The sequence below is a fragment of the Ceratotherium simum genome, chromosome 17 (assembly GCF_057802395.1).
Source record: "Ceratotherium simum simum isolate JZ-2026a chromosome 17, ASM5780239v1, whole genome shotgun sequence".
Classification (NCBI taxonomy): Eukaryota; Metazoa; Chordata; class Mammalia; order Perissodactyla; family Rhinocerotidae; genus Ceratotherium; species Ceratotherium simum.
Genome location: NC_141916.1, coordinates 39,885,580 through 39,899,260, shown reverse-complemented (window position 1 = coordinate 39,899,260; position 13,681 = coordinate 39,885,580).

Genomic DNA, 13,681 nt, shown 5'->3' with positions numbered 1-13,681 from the left:
CAGAGCAGAAATAAATGAAATAGAGACCAAAAAAAAATAGAAAAAATTAATAAAACCAAGAGCTGGTTCTTTGAAAAGATCAATAAAATTGACAAACCTTTACCTTGACTCACCAAGAAAAAAAGAGAGAAGGCACAAATAAGTAAAATCAGAAATGAAAGAGGAGAGGTTACAACAGACACCTCAGAAATACAAAAGATTATAAGAGAATACTATGAAAAGCTATATGCCAACCAATTCGACAATCTGGAAGAAATGGATAAATTCTTAGAATCATACAACCTTCCAAAACTGGATCAAGAAGAAGTAGAGAATTTGAATAGACCAATCACCAGTAAGGAGATCGAAACAGTAATCACAAACCTCCCCAAAAATAAAAGTCCAGGACCAGACGGCTTCCCTGGTGAATTCTACCAAACATTCAAAGAAGACTTAATACCTATCCTTCTCAAACTCTCCAAAAAATTGAGGAGGGGGGGAAGCTCCCTAACTCATTCTACGAAGCTGACGTTACCCGGATACCAAAACCAGACAAGGACAACACAAAGAAAGAATATTACAGGCCAATATCACTGATGAACATCGATGCAAAAATCCTCAATAAAATACTAGCAAATCACATAAAACAATACGTTAAAAAGATTATACACCATGATCAAGTGGGATTTATTCCAGGGATGCAGGGATGGTTTAACATTCGCAAATCAATCAACGTAATACACCACATTAATAAAATGAAGAATAAAAATCACATGATCATCTCAATAGATGCAGAGAAAGCATTTGACAAGATCCAGCATCCATTTATGATAAAAACTCTGAATAAAATGGGTATAGAAGGAAAGTACCTCAACATAATAAAGACCATATATGAGAAACCCACAGCTAATATCATCCTCAATGGTGAAAAACTGAAAGCCATCCCTCTAAGAACAGGAACCAGACAAGGATGCCCACTGTCACCACTCCTATTTAACATAGTACTGGAAGTCCTAGCCAGAGCAATCAGGCAAGAGAAAGAAATAAAAGGGATCCAAATTGGAAAGGAAGAAGTGAAACTGTCACTATTTGCAGATGACATGATTTTATATATAGAAAACCCCAAAGAATCCACCAGAAAACTTTTAGAAGTAATAAACGAATATGGTAAAGTTGCAGGATACAAAATCAACATACAAAAATCAGTTGCATTTCTGTACACTAACAACGAAGTAGCAGAAAGAGAAATTAATACCATCCCATTTACAATTGCAACAAAAAGAATAAAATACCTAGGAATAAACTTAACCAAAGAGGTGAAAGATCTGTACACCGAAAACCATAAAACATTTCTGAAAGAAATTGAAGAAGACACAAAGAAATGGAAAGATATTCCGTGCTCTTGGATTGGAAGAATTAACATAGTTAAGATGTCCATACTTCCTAAAGCCATCTATAGATTCAATGCAATCCCTATCAAAGTTCCAACCACATTTTTCACAGAAATAGAACAAAGAATCCTAAAATTTATATGGAACAACAAAAGACCCCGAATAGCTAAAGGAATCCTGAGAAAAAAGAACAAAGCTGGAGGTATCACACTCCCTGATTTCAAAATATACTACAAAGCTGTAGTAACCAAAACAGCATGGTACTGGCACAAAAACAGACACACAGATCAATGGAATAGAATCGAGAGCCCAGAAATAAACCCACACATCTATGGACAGCTAATCTTTGACAAAGGAGCCAAGAACATACAGTGGGGAAAAGAAAGTCTCTTCAACAAATGGTGTTGGGAAAACTGGATAGCCATATGCAAAAAAATGAAAGTAGACCCTTACCTTACACCATACACAAAAATTAACTCCAAATGGATTAAAGACTTGAATGTAAGACCTGAAACTGTGAAACTTCTAGAAGAAAACATAGGCAGTACGCTCTTCGACATCAGTCTTAGCAACATATTCTCAAACACCACGTCTGACCGGGCAAGAGAAACAATAGAAAAAATAAACAAATGGGACTACATCAAACTAAAAAGCTTCTGCACAGTAAAGGAAACCATCAACAAAACGAAAAGACAACCTAACAATTGGGAGAAGATATTTGCAAACCATACTTCTGATAAGGGCTTAATCTCCAAAATATATAAAGAACTCATGCATCTTACCAACAAAAAAACTACCAACCCAATTAAAAAATGGGCAAAGGACCTGAACAGACATTTCTCCAAAGAAGATATACAGATGGCCAACAGACACATGAAAAGATGTTCAAAATCATTAACTATCAGGGAAATGCAAATCAAAACTACAATGAGATATCACCTGACACCCGTCAGAATGGCTGTAATTAACAAGACAGGAAACAACATGTGTTGGAGAGGATGTGGAGAGAAGGGAACTCTCATACACTGCTGGTGGGAGTGCAAACTGGTGCAGCCACTGTGGAAAACAGTATGGAGATTCCTCAAAAATCAAGGATAGAACTACCATATGATCCAGCCATCCCACTGCTGGGTATTTATCCAAAGAACTTGAAAACACCAATTTGTAAAGGTACATGCACCCATGTGTTCATTGCAGCGTTATTCACAATAGCCAAGACTTGGAAGCAACCTAAGTGCCCATCAAGGGACGAATGGATAAAGAAGCTGTGGTATATATACACAATGGAATACTACTCAGCCATAAGAAACGATGAAATCCAGCCATTTGTGACATCATGGATGGACATTGAGGGTATAATGCAAAGTGAAATAAGTCAGAGGGAGAAGGTCAAATACCGCATGATTTCCTTCATTAAGTAGTAGATAATAACAACAATAAACAAACACATAGGGACAGAGATTGGATTGGTGGTTACCAGAGGGGAAGGGGGGAGGGAGGAGGGTGAAAGGGATAATTCAGTACATGTGTGTGGTGATGGGTTGTAATTAGTATTTGGGTGGTGAACATGATGTAATCTATGCAGAAATAGAAGTACAATGATGTACACCTGAAATTTTTACAATGTTATAAACCAATGTTACTGCAATAAACAAAAAATTAAAAAAAAATAATAAAATAAAATAAAATAAAATAAAATAAAATAAAATTACAGCTGAAACCAATTAAAAAAAAAAAGTATTTAGTTCCCACAACAACACTGTGTGGGAAGTACCAATATTATGCCCATTTTACAGATGTGAAAATCGAGGCTAAGGTTAATGGACTGGTTCAAAGTGACACAGCTAACACATGTCAGAGCCATGATTTACATCAAGCAGTCTGGCTCTAGAATCTGCACTCCTCACCATTGCTTGTTGCTCTTAGGTCCTATCACTGTAGCCTCATAAACATCTCCAGAATTCTCCTGTTTCTCTACTTGACCACCATTACCCTAGTCTAAGTTACAATTATCTCTTATAATGGTTTCCAGGATTCATTCTTGCCACTTGACAATGTGCTTTTCAAAAAATGCAAATCTAATGAAGTCAAATCCAAAATACTCAATTGACTCCAAATTCTCTTAGGCTAAGGATTCAGATCCTAAACCTGACTTACAAGATCTTGCAGAGTACCGTACCTGTGTACTTCTGTTTCTTCTTTTTGTTTTCTAATTTAATTTATTTTTTAAATTGAGATATAATTGACACTATACTAGTTTCAGGAGTGCAATATAATGATTTGATATTTCTATATATTGTGAAGTGATCATTACAATAAGTCTAGTTAACATCCATCAGCATACATAGTTACAAATTTTTTTTTCTGTGATGAGAACTTTTAAGACTACTCTCTTAGCAACTTTCAAATATACAATAGAGTATTATTAGCTATAGTCAGCATGCTGTACATTACATCGCCAGGATTTATTTACTTTATAACTGTAAGTTTGTACTTTTTGACTCTACCCATTTTGCCCACCTCCCACCCCCTGCTTCTGGCGACCATCAATCTGTCCTCTGTATCTATGAGCTTATTTTTTTATTTTACTTTTTTAGATTCTACTTATAAGTGAGATCACATGGTATTTGTCTTTCTCTGTCTGACTCATTTCACTTAGTGTAATGCCCTCAAGGTCCATCTATGTTGTTCCAAATGGCAAGATTTCCCTATTTTTTTATGGCTGAATAATATTCTATTGTATATATATATATATATACATTTTCTTTATCCACTCATCAACTGATGAACACTGAAGTTGTTTCCATACCTTGGCTATTGTAAATAATGCTGCAGTGAACATGGAGGTGCAGATATCTTTTCAAGTTAGTGTTTTTATTTTCTCTGGATAAATATCTAGAAGTGGAATTCCTAGATCATATGGTAGTTCTATTTTTAATTTTTTGAGGAACCTCCGTATTGTTTTCCATAGTGGCTACACCAATTTACTTTCCCACCAACAGTGCACAAGCTTCCCTTTTCTCTACATCCTTGCCATCCTTGCTATTTCTTATCTTTTTGACAAGCTTTTTCTCTTTTTAAACTCTCCTTTTTTTTTTGCTCTGAGCCCCAACTACACTGGCTTTCTTTCAGTTTCTTGAATAGGCCATCGTTCTTTCCACATCATAGCCTCTGTATATGTTGTGCCCTCTGCCTAGAACGGTCTTCAAATCTTTCACCTTTAGATCAAATGTAACTCTCCCAGATGGAAGTTTTCCATGGTTCTCCACAATAGACCAAGTTCACCTATTAAAGATTCTTGTTAGTATCACGGACTTTTCCCTCCCAATGCTTATTACAGTTTGTAATTACAGTCATGCGTCACATAGTGATGTTTTGGTCAACAACAAACTGCATATGTGATGGCGGTCCCATAAGATTAGTACCATATAGCCTTGCTGGGTAGTAGGCTATACCATCTAGGTTTGTGTAAGTACACTCTACGATGTTCACACAATGAAGAAATTGCCTAATGATGCATTTCTCAGAATGTATCCCTGTCGTTAAGCGACATGTGACTATATATATATCTAGTGTTTTATTTCAGGGGCAAAAATTATGCTCAGAGACTGAGACCGTTTTTTGCCAATATTTTATTTAACACAGTTCACTGTAAGATTTATAATAGTTTCACAAGCCAATAGCACACAGGATAACGTCTCTTAATAAGCCAATAATGAAATAACATAACATGCTCCAAACCAATGATAGATTAATCACACTATTGTTCCAGGCAAGAGAAAATGAAAGGAATAAAGCCCAAATTTATTTCAAGGTTTACCTTCTAAAGGAGTAGGCACTTGAGAGAGACAGCTTGACCAACCAAGAGCTGAGGTCCAGCTGCCAGCACAAAACAAAAGTGAAAAGTCCCATGTTGCTAGAGCACCTTCCTAAGGAACAACGGTACCAGTGTTGGTGAACAAGTCGATCTCTTTCCTGGGGCTGCTGCATGGTTCGTCTCCACTACTGATAAGGGAGTCACCCTTACCACAGTAGGAGCTAATGCCCCAAAGTCTTCAGAGAGTTTATTTAGATCAGCAAAGTGTTACCTTGCCCACACTAAAACTGTCAGATAATCCTTACAAACTCTGGGTATTTATAGTCTAAATGTCCCCTCAGCATAGCTGCTTCTCCCTAAGTTCTTATCAACAAGCCCCCTTCAAGGCCTCTCAGCAGCTGGGCTATTGAGTTCTTAGCAATGACAACAGATGACATGATGACATCCTGACACAACGTACTTCATTCTTATATCAAAACAACAGCTTTTTTTTTGTCTTTGTCATAAACAAGTGGATTAAAACAACTTGACTTAAGTCATAAACAAGTGGATTTGAAATGATACTAAACCAATATGCAACATCTAGTGTGTGATTATTGGATTAGTGTCTTTGTCCCCACCAGGCTTCACGTCCACTGCCTTCCACTCTGTCTCCAGTGATGATCACATTGCCTAGAACATAGTAAGCACTCAATAAAAATTAATGACTCAATTCATGAGTGATTAAATCTGTTTTTGGAGGCAAAGTTTGAATTCTTTATATTTAAGCACTTAAAAGTGAGATCAGGCAAGTTTAAGTCACCAGACATGAGTAAAATGTTGAAATGTCACAGCTGAAAAAAATAGTGGGGATTCCTTCTAGGGAAAAAGTAGATCTGGAAAGAATTAAGGGAAGGAGAAAAAGAGCAAGAAAAAGGATAATGCAGAGACACATCCCAGGCTTTCTAACCCACTTGCTTGCATGTAAGAGAGTTGAAAATACTCTGTGAGGACCATTTATCCTTCTGGAAATGATGTGTTTCTTTCTTGAGTCCAGCATCTCCATTCATACTAGCATCATAGCAGTTAATTCTCAGGTTAAGGAATTGAGAAAGATGAAGGAAGAGATCATTTTTCTTTTATAAAATATACTTATATCAATGAATATCTTTTTTTAGAGTTTAATGAGTACATTATTCATAAATCCAATAACCCTGAAAGATCATAATTATTCAAACAGTCTAAATATTGTTGGCATCCACTGTAGATTTTGACATGCCCTGTGCGTTGTTGCACCACCACAACGTTCTCTAGTGGGTATCTCTGTAGAAGTAGGTCCCTGCCACCTGCTCCAGCCTCATCATCTAACACTCAGAATGGGGAATCTGATGCTCCAGTGACATCAGACCGCATTTCAAAGCCCCACCCTCCCCCCCACACACACAATGCTGTGAGCTGCCTCTCTTCCTGGGCAGATATTGTCCCCTCTGCCAGGAATAGTCTGTTGGCTGCTCATTCTGTGCACCTGGCCAACTCCTCTCTCATCCTCTAGGTGTCACCTAGACCAAGGCTTTCGTAAACTCTACCCTCTTAGATTTTGGTAGACATTCGTCCTTAATGTTTCTTTAAAGCCCTGTGTATATCTCTGGCTACTTTTGTCATACTGTATTTTATCATAATTTTCTGTTTGCATCTCTTTCTTCTCTACCAGCTTGTTGAAGGTGGAATTGTGTTGTTTTCATCTTTGAATCCCAACCCCTAGCACAACGTCTGGAGCATAACAATCAATAAGTCTGGAGGTTTTGTTTATTGCTGCTTTTTGTGAAGTTTCATTTACTTACATTACACATTTTTTTAGACAATATTTCCAACAGCTTACAATGATCCATATGATAGTGAGAAGGTAGCACAATTCTGAAGTTGGGTAAAAAAAAAAAAAAGAATAACAAGAATAGGAATAAAGGATGTTCAGTAATAAAGTTAAAACTAGATACCATCGTGAGTAAAACTCATAGTGTGAATCAGCCTCAAAAATGTCCACATGAAACAGAACATCCTTTCTCTTATTCCATTCTCCATATTCACAAAATAAAAAGCAAAACCAATTTCTCAGGAGATGTTGTTTTTATCTTTAAAAGGGTTTTGTGGGCCAGCCCGGTGGCGCAAGTGGTTAAGTGCGCACGCTCCACTGCGTTGGCCCGGAGTTCACCGGTTCGGATCCCGGGCACGCACCAACACACGGCTTGGCAAGCCATGCTGTGGCGGCGTCCCATATAAAGTGGAGGAAGATGGGTACGGATGTTAGCCCAGGGCCAGTCTTCCTCAGCAAAAAAAGAGGAGGACTAGCAGATGTTAGCACAGGGCTGATCTTCCTCACAAAACAAAAAAAAAGGGTTTTGGATGTCCAAATACATTTTTATTATTAAAATTCAAATGGTCTTACTGTTTATTATATGAGTTGAGGCATGGAGAAAAGTATTTAAAAGGCATTTACTTTTAAAATGAAATGTAATGGGGCCGGTCCCATGGCGTAGCAGTTAAGTACGCATGTTCTGCTGCTGGCCACCTGGGGTTCGGATCCCGGGCGCGCACCGACGCACCGCTTGTCAGGCCATGCTTTGGCGGTGTCCCACATAAAGTGGAGGAAGATCGGCATGGATGTTAGCTCAGGGCCAGTCTTCCTCAGCATAAAGAGGAAGATTACCATAGACATTAGCTCAGGGCTGATCTTCCTCACAAAAAATAAATAAATAAACATAAAATTAAAAAATGAAATGAAATGAAATGTAAATATATTATCGAACTTACTACGTGTTCAAAATTAACATACAGAAAAAAATGCCTTTTATGTGTCTATATGGATCTTACATAAATAGAATATTTACATATAAATAGGTCTTTTGACCTAAAAATATGTCTGTTAGTATGCAATTGCACAACATTCATTGAAAGTCTGCTTGTGCCAAGCATTGTGCTAGCACACTTCTCCTCTCTCCCATCCTCATTCCCCATTATTAGGGATAAAAACAAAATGTAATAAATCTTTAAATATTAGATAAGCTCATGAGATCTCCTTGCAAAGCCCTTTACTAATACATATGTGTTATTTTTGTCTGCTGTTAAAAATATCCTGTGCATTGTTCTTAGAACTATGTAGCTGATTAGAGGTGATCATTTAAGTCTTCAGCATGAATTGAAAGCACCAGCTGCCTGGCATCAGGTGGGAGTCACGATTTCCAGGCAGCCGTCTAGTTCCTCATTGCCAAGAGGCCGTGCCTGGCAACCATGAGTGTTTCCTAATGTGGGCCGCCAAATACCATGTCAGTAGAACAAATAAGAGATAACCTGGGAAGTGGGTTGTCATCACCGCCTGACTGATTCTTTTTTCCCTTGGGAGAAAAATCCCTTGTGTCATTTAACCCTTCTAAACCTCAGTTTTCTATATTTCTTAGAAAGTTGTTTTCACCCCAAATCAGATTCATCTCAGAATAATCTCATCACCTATATGTCTGCTGACCTTTGATCCATAGCAATAAAATTTCTTGGTTGTTTTAAAATAAATTAAATTAAATCCATCTTCTAGGGATGTGAGAGTTGGTTTTTCTCGGTATCACCCAGTTAAGACTATTGATTTAACATTGTGAAATCTGTCTTATATTATCTGAGCACAGATAAAGCAATACAAGATATTTAAAGAGAATGGTGGTTCTTCAATCATTCGCTTCAATGAATTTCAGACTAATAATCTAGACATAAGGAGATACATTTCTCAATGCTAAATCCTGAAACACAGTGTCTATTCAGAAATAGCCCATTCCATGGGCTTGAAAAGGGATATAGAATTTATTTCTTATAATAATGCTTATAATGTATTATACAATGAAAATATCTTATATAGTGTAACATTTAATAGAATCTCAAAATTTCCCAGGAGAAAATTACTAGGTCTTGAAAAAGCTTTGCAAACTCTGACTTCTATTAACAACAGCAAATAGCTCTTACAATCTAATGACCTGATTGGCATGGATGGGTTGCTTTACTTTATGATCTGAGCAAGAACATTAAAAAAAAATCCTTACTAGACCATTCAGAATGTTTGTAAAGGACATTTCATAAGAGATTAAGTTGTTTTTGTTATTGTTCCACAGTGTAGGAGGCTGAAAAAAAAAGTGAAACAAAAAGACAAATTAATCTATCAGAATATCTGAAGATTTTAATGTCCTTGCTGTTATTTTTTATATTGAAAGCAATTAACATTTTTTTATTTAAGAAAACTTTAATAAACAATACATTCACCTGCTTCAAAAGTCATAAAGTATAGTGGGCCAGCCCAGTGGCGCAAGCAGTTAAGTGCGCGGGCTGTGCTTCGGCGGCCCAGGGTTCCCCGGTTCTGATCCCGGGCGTGCACCAACGTACCGCTTGGTATGCCATGCTGTGGTGGCTTCCATATAAAGTAGAGGAAGATGGGCACGGATGTTAGCTCAGGCCCACTCTTCCTCAGGAAAAAAGGGGAGGATTGGCATCGGATGTTAGCTCAGGGCTAGTCCTCCTCACAAAAAAAAAAAAGTCATAAAGTATAAAAATTATACACTAAAATGCTCCCTTTCGTATGCCTGGGTTTCTCTACGCTCCCTTTCCCCACCATCATCTGTTAACTCTGAAGGTACATAGGCTTTTCTGTAGCCTTACAGTTTCTTAATGTACATGCAATCAAATATAAAATTTCCTCTTTTTTTGCCTCCATTTTTCTGCAGGCTATTCTTTTCACTTGTCAATATATCTTTCTGCATCAATATGTGAAGGGCATGCTCATTCTTTTACACAGTGGAATAGTATTCCATTGAGTGAATAGATACACTTTAACAGTCCTCTATAGGCAGACATTTCAATTGTTTACTATCTTTTGCTATGATAAACAATGCTGCCTGGCTAAACCAAAACATACACTATGTCATTCTTGTGCTAGCGTGTAGGATTAATTCCCCAAAATGGAGCTTCTGAATGAAAGGCATGTGCTTTTCTATTTTGGTAGATATTCCTCAATTCCCTCCATCAGGGTTATACCAATTCATGCTCCTTCCAGTAATACATGAGTTCCATTTCCCCACAGTCATGGTAATAGAGTGTGTTATCAAACATTTGGATTTTTCCTATTAGGTGAAAAATTGTATATCAGTATACTTTTAACTTGCACTTCTTATAAACGAGGTTGAGAATTTTTTCACATATTTTATAGAAATTTACTTTCTTTTTTGTGATCTGTCTATTCATATCACTTTGATTATTTTTCTATGGCATTTAAAAAATCAGTTTCTAAGAAGTTCTTATGTATTAAAGATTCACTCTTTTTTCCTGTGATGTGAGTCAATATTTCGCCTCCAGTTTGCTGCTGTCTCCTGACTTTGCTTATGTTGTTTTTCCAGGCATGAAGTTCTTTTTTTCTGAGCTGAACCAGTCATTTCTTTAATGATTCTAGATTTGGAGACTTAAGTTAGAAAGGTCCTCCCAAGTTCAAGGTAATAAAGGAATGTACCCTATTTATTTTTAGAACTTACATAGTTTTTCTTTCTGCATTTAAATCTTTGCTTCATTTAGAAATTGTCCTCATTTAGAGTGTGAGCTGTGTATACAACATTTTTTTTCCAGTCATGCTGTTGGGTTATTCATAATCCTTTTCACTTATCTAAATCTTATTTTCTAAGTCATCTCCAAAATGTGTGTCTCAGTCCACAAAGATTTACTTTTCAGAGCTGTCACAGCACTTGGGAATTTATCACTGTACTGTTTTTTTATGATAATAACATACATGTGTAGGGTTTTACAATTTATAAAGTCATTTCCTATATATCATCTCATTTACACCCTTATTCACTACATTTTAAAGAATCTGACGTTCTGATCACATGAACTTGAACTAGAAGAGTCATGACTTTGGAAGTGTTACATTTGGATACAAGTCTAGTGCTCTGGGTACCATACTAAACATATAAACGTCATATTACAGCATATATTTTATTCCCTGAAGACATGGACTATGTCTTCTGTCTTCCCACGATAGCAACTAGAAGAGTTATTTATACCCAACAGATGCTCAGCAAACATTTCTTTACTGGCTAATTTAATGTATTGTGGTTTCCCTGTTAATTCTCTTCTTTATTTTGTTCACATAGAACTATTTGCTTCAAAACTGGATACAAGATTCTTGCTTTCCTTTGATCTCCCAGTTTTCTAAAGCAATGACCAGCATTTCTAGGTCGGAGCCCCAATAACAACAGGAATCAAGTTGAACCAGATATTAGAATGGAAAATGCAGTGGTTTTCCCTCAAAAGACCTGCATTTGACCTAAAAAACTTCACTAAGGCAGAATCCAGCTATAATTGAAAGCATTTAATACATGGCTATTGAGGGACAGTGATAACCAGCAGTAAGTGGGGTAGTGGAAAGGATTATGGATTCGGGGTCAGCATCTGAGGGCATTTATTGTTTTTATCATCTAGCATCTATTTTCCCCAATATTTAGTCATGCCTTAAATTTCTTCTGGAACTCATCCCCTCTACCACTCAATTCACTGGCTTTGGCTCCAGAACCACTAAGTCATTAGTCAATGAGAGCAGTGCATCTCCCAGGCCATGGAGATGGATGGATCTCAGTGTCTCTTCTGTAAAATAATAGCTTGGGCCGAAGGTCACTTCCAATGCTAAAATTTTACAAGATAAAATCTTCTTTATGGATAAATTATCTATGTCAGTCCCAGTGTGTGATTTTTGCACTTTGGATATTAGCCTACGGAATATCTGAATCCAACTATTAACTAGTTGAGTGTTACTGGGCATCTACACTATTCCAAGGGAATGCCAGCAGTTCCATTTTCCATGTTTCCCCAAGGAATAAGAAAATAGCTAAAGTGCACCAACTGAGGACTGTTTTTTCTTGATTTTACAGCACCTTATTTTGCTATTTATCATTCATATCTATCTCCTCAATTAGATAAAAAGTTATTTGTTAACAGGTGCTTTGCCTTATGGTGGATCGTTAAGTCTTACACGGTGGGTCACTACGAATTAGGTTTGGCTAGCTGAGACAGATACCCAAAACAGCCGTGATGGCAGTCTGTTTCCTCCTAATGTAAAGGAAATTTGGAAGAAGGCAGTCTATAGCTGGTGAAGCAGCTCCATGAAATCCAAGGACCCAGACTTCTCCCAGCTCTTGGCTCTGTCATCCCAAGAGTTTTGCTCATGGTCCAGGACAGCTGATAAATTTGAGATTACGGTCTTCTCGTAGCTTTGGCATTAAAATGTCTATTCTTCTGTGTGATGGTGAGAATATGTGGTTTTCTTTTTTTCCATGAACTTATTTGGCAAAATAAAAAGTTGGCAAACTTACGTTGAGGCCCCCTAACTCTCGCCACACAAGTCCTCATTCCCCATCCCCAACAAAGTTTAAAAAAGTTTAAACCGGCCCATGAAATTCAAACTTGAAAACCACAAGCTTATTGTAAATTCAGCATTCACATAAAAACTGGAACAATGAATTAGAGGCATAAATTAAAATAATCCTCCTACATCTAGACATGCTCATCATACCAAAAGACTGAGTCGATTTGAAAATGTGACCTGAGAAAGGTATTTAATACCTGTGTCTTAGTCTTCCGTTCTGCAAAACAGGAATAATAATATTCTCGTAATATGCTGGAGCATTAAGAATGATTTTGATATCATTTTATAAACTCTAAAGATATGAAAATGTAACAATCATATTTACTGCAATGTAGTACATTGTGCTTAGGAGCAGATTAAGATGCTACGCCTGGGTTGAATTCCAACTCTGCTACTTAGTAGCTCTGCTACTGTGTGCCTGTTTGTTTCCTCATCTGTAAAGTGGGGATTCAAATACTTACTTCAGAGCAATGATTCTCACCCAGGGGTGATTTTGCTCCCCAGGAAGTATCTGGCATGTCTGCAGACATTTTTGGTTGACACAGCTCGGGGGAGGGGTGTGTTACGGGCATCTACTGAGTAGATGATGGGATGATGCTAAACATCCTACAATGCACACTGCAGTCCCCCACAACACAGAATCATCCAGCCCCAAATATCAACAATGCCAAGGTTGAGAAACACTACCTTATAAGATAGTTGGGATGATTTAAATGAGTTAATACATGTAAAACACTTGGAACAGTAAGCACTACTTAAGTGTTGGTTACTATTATGACCAAGTGCTGTGCTATGAATTTTACATTTTCTCATTTAACTTACACAACCCATATTGAAGAGGTACCACTATTATCACTATTTCACAGGTGAGAAAATTGAGGCTTAGGAGTGGTTAAGTAGGTAACTCACCCAAAATCAGTTAATCAGTGATCAAACCAGCACTGAAATCCAGGTTATGTGATAACAAATTCCACGTTTTTAGCACTACCTAAACTGACCCCTAGATATTACATGTAAATTGGAAACACTTTGTTGAAGGAAGTCTGCCTTAAGTTCCCCCTTAACCTCCATATTGTG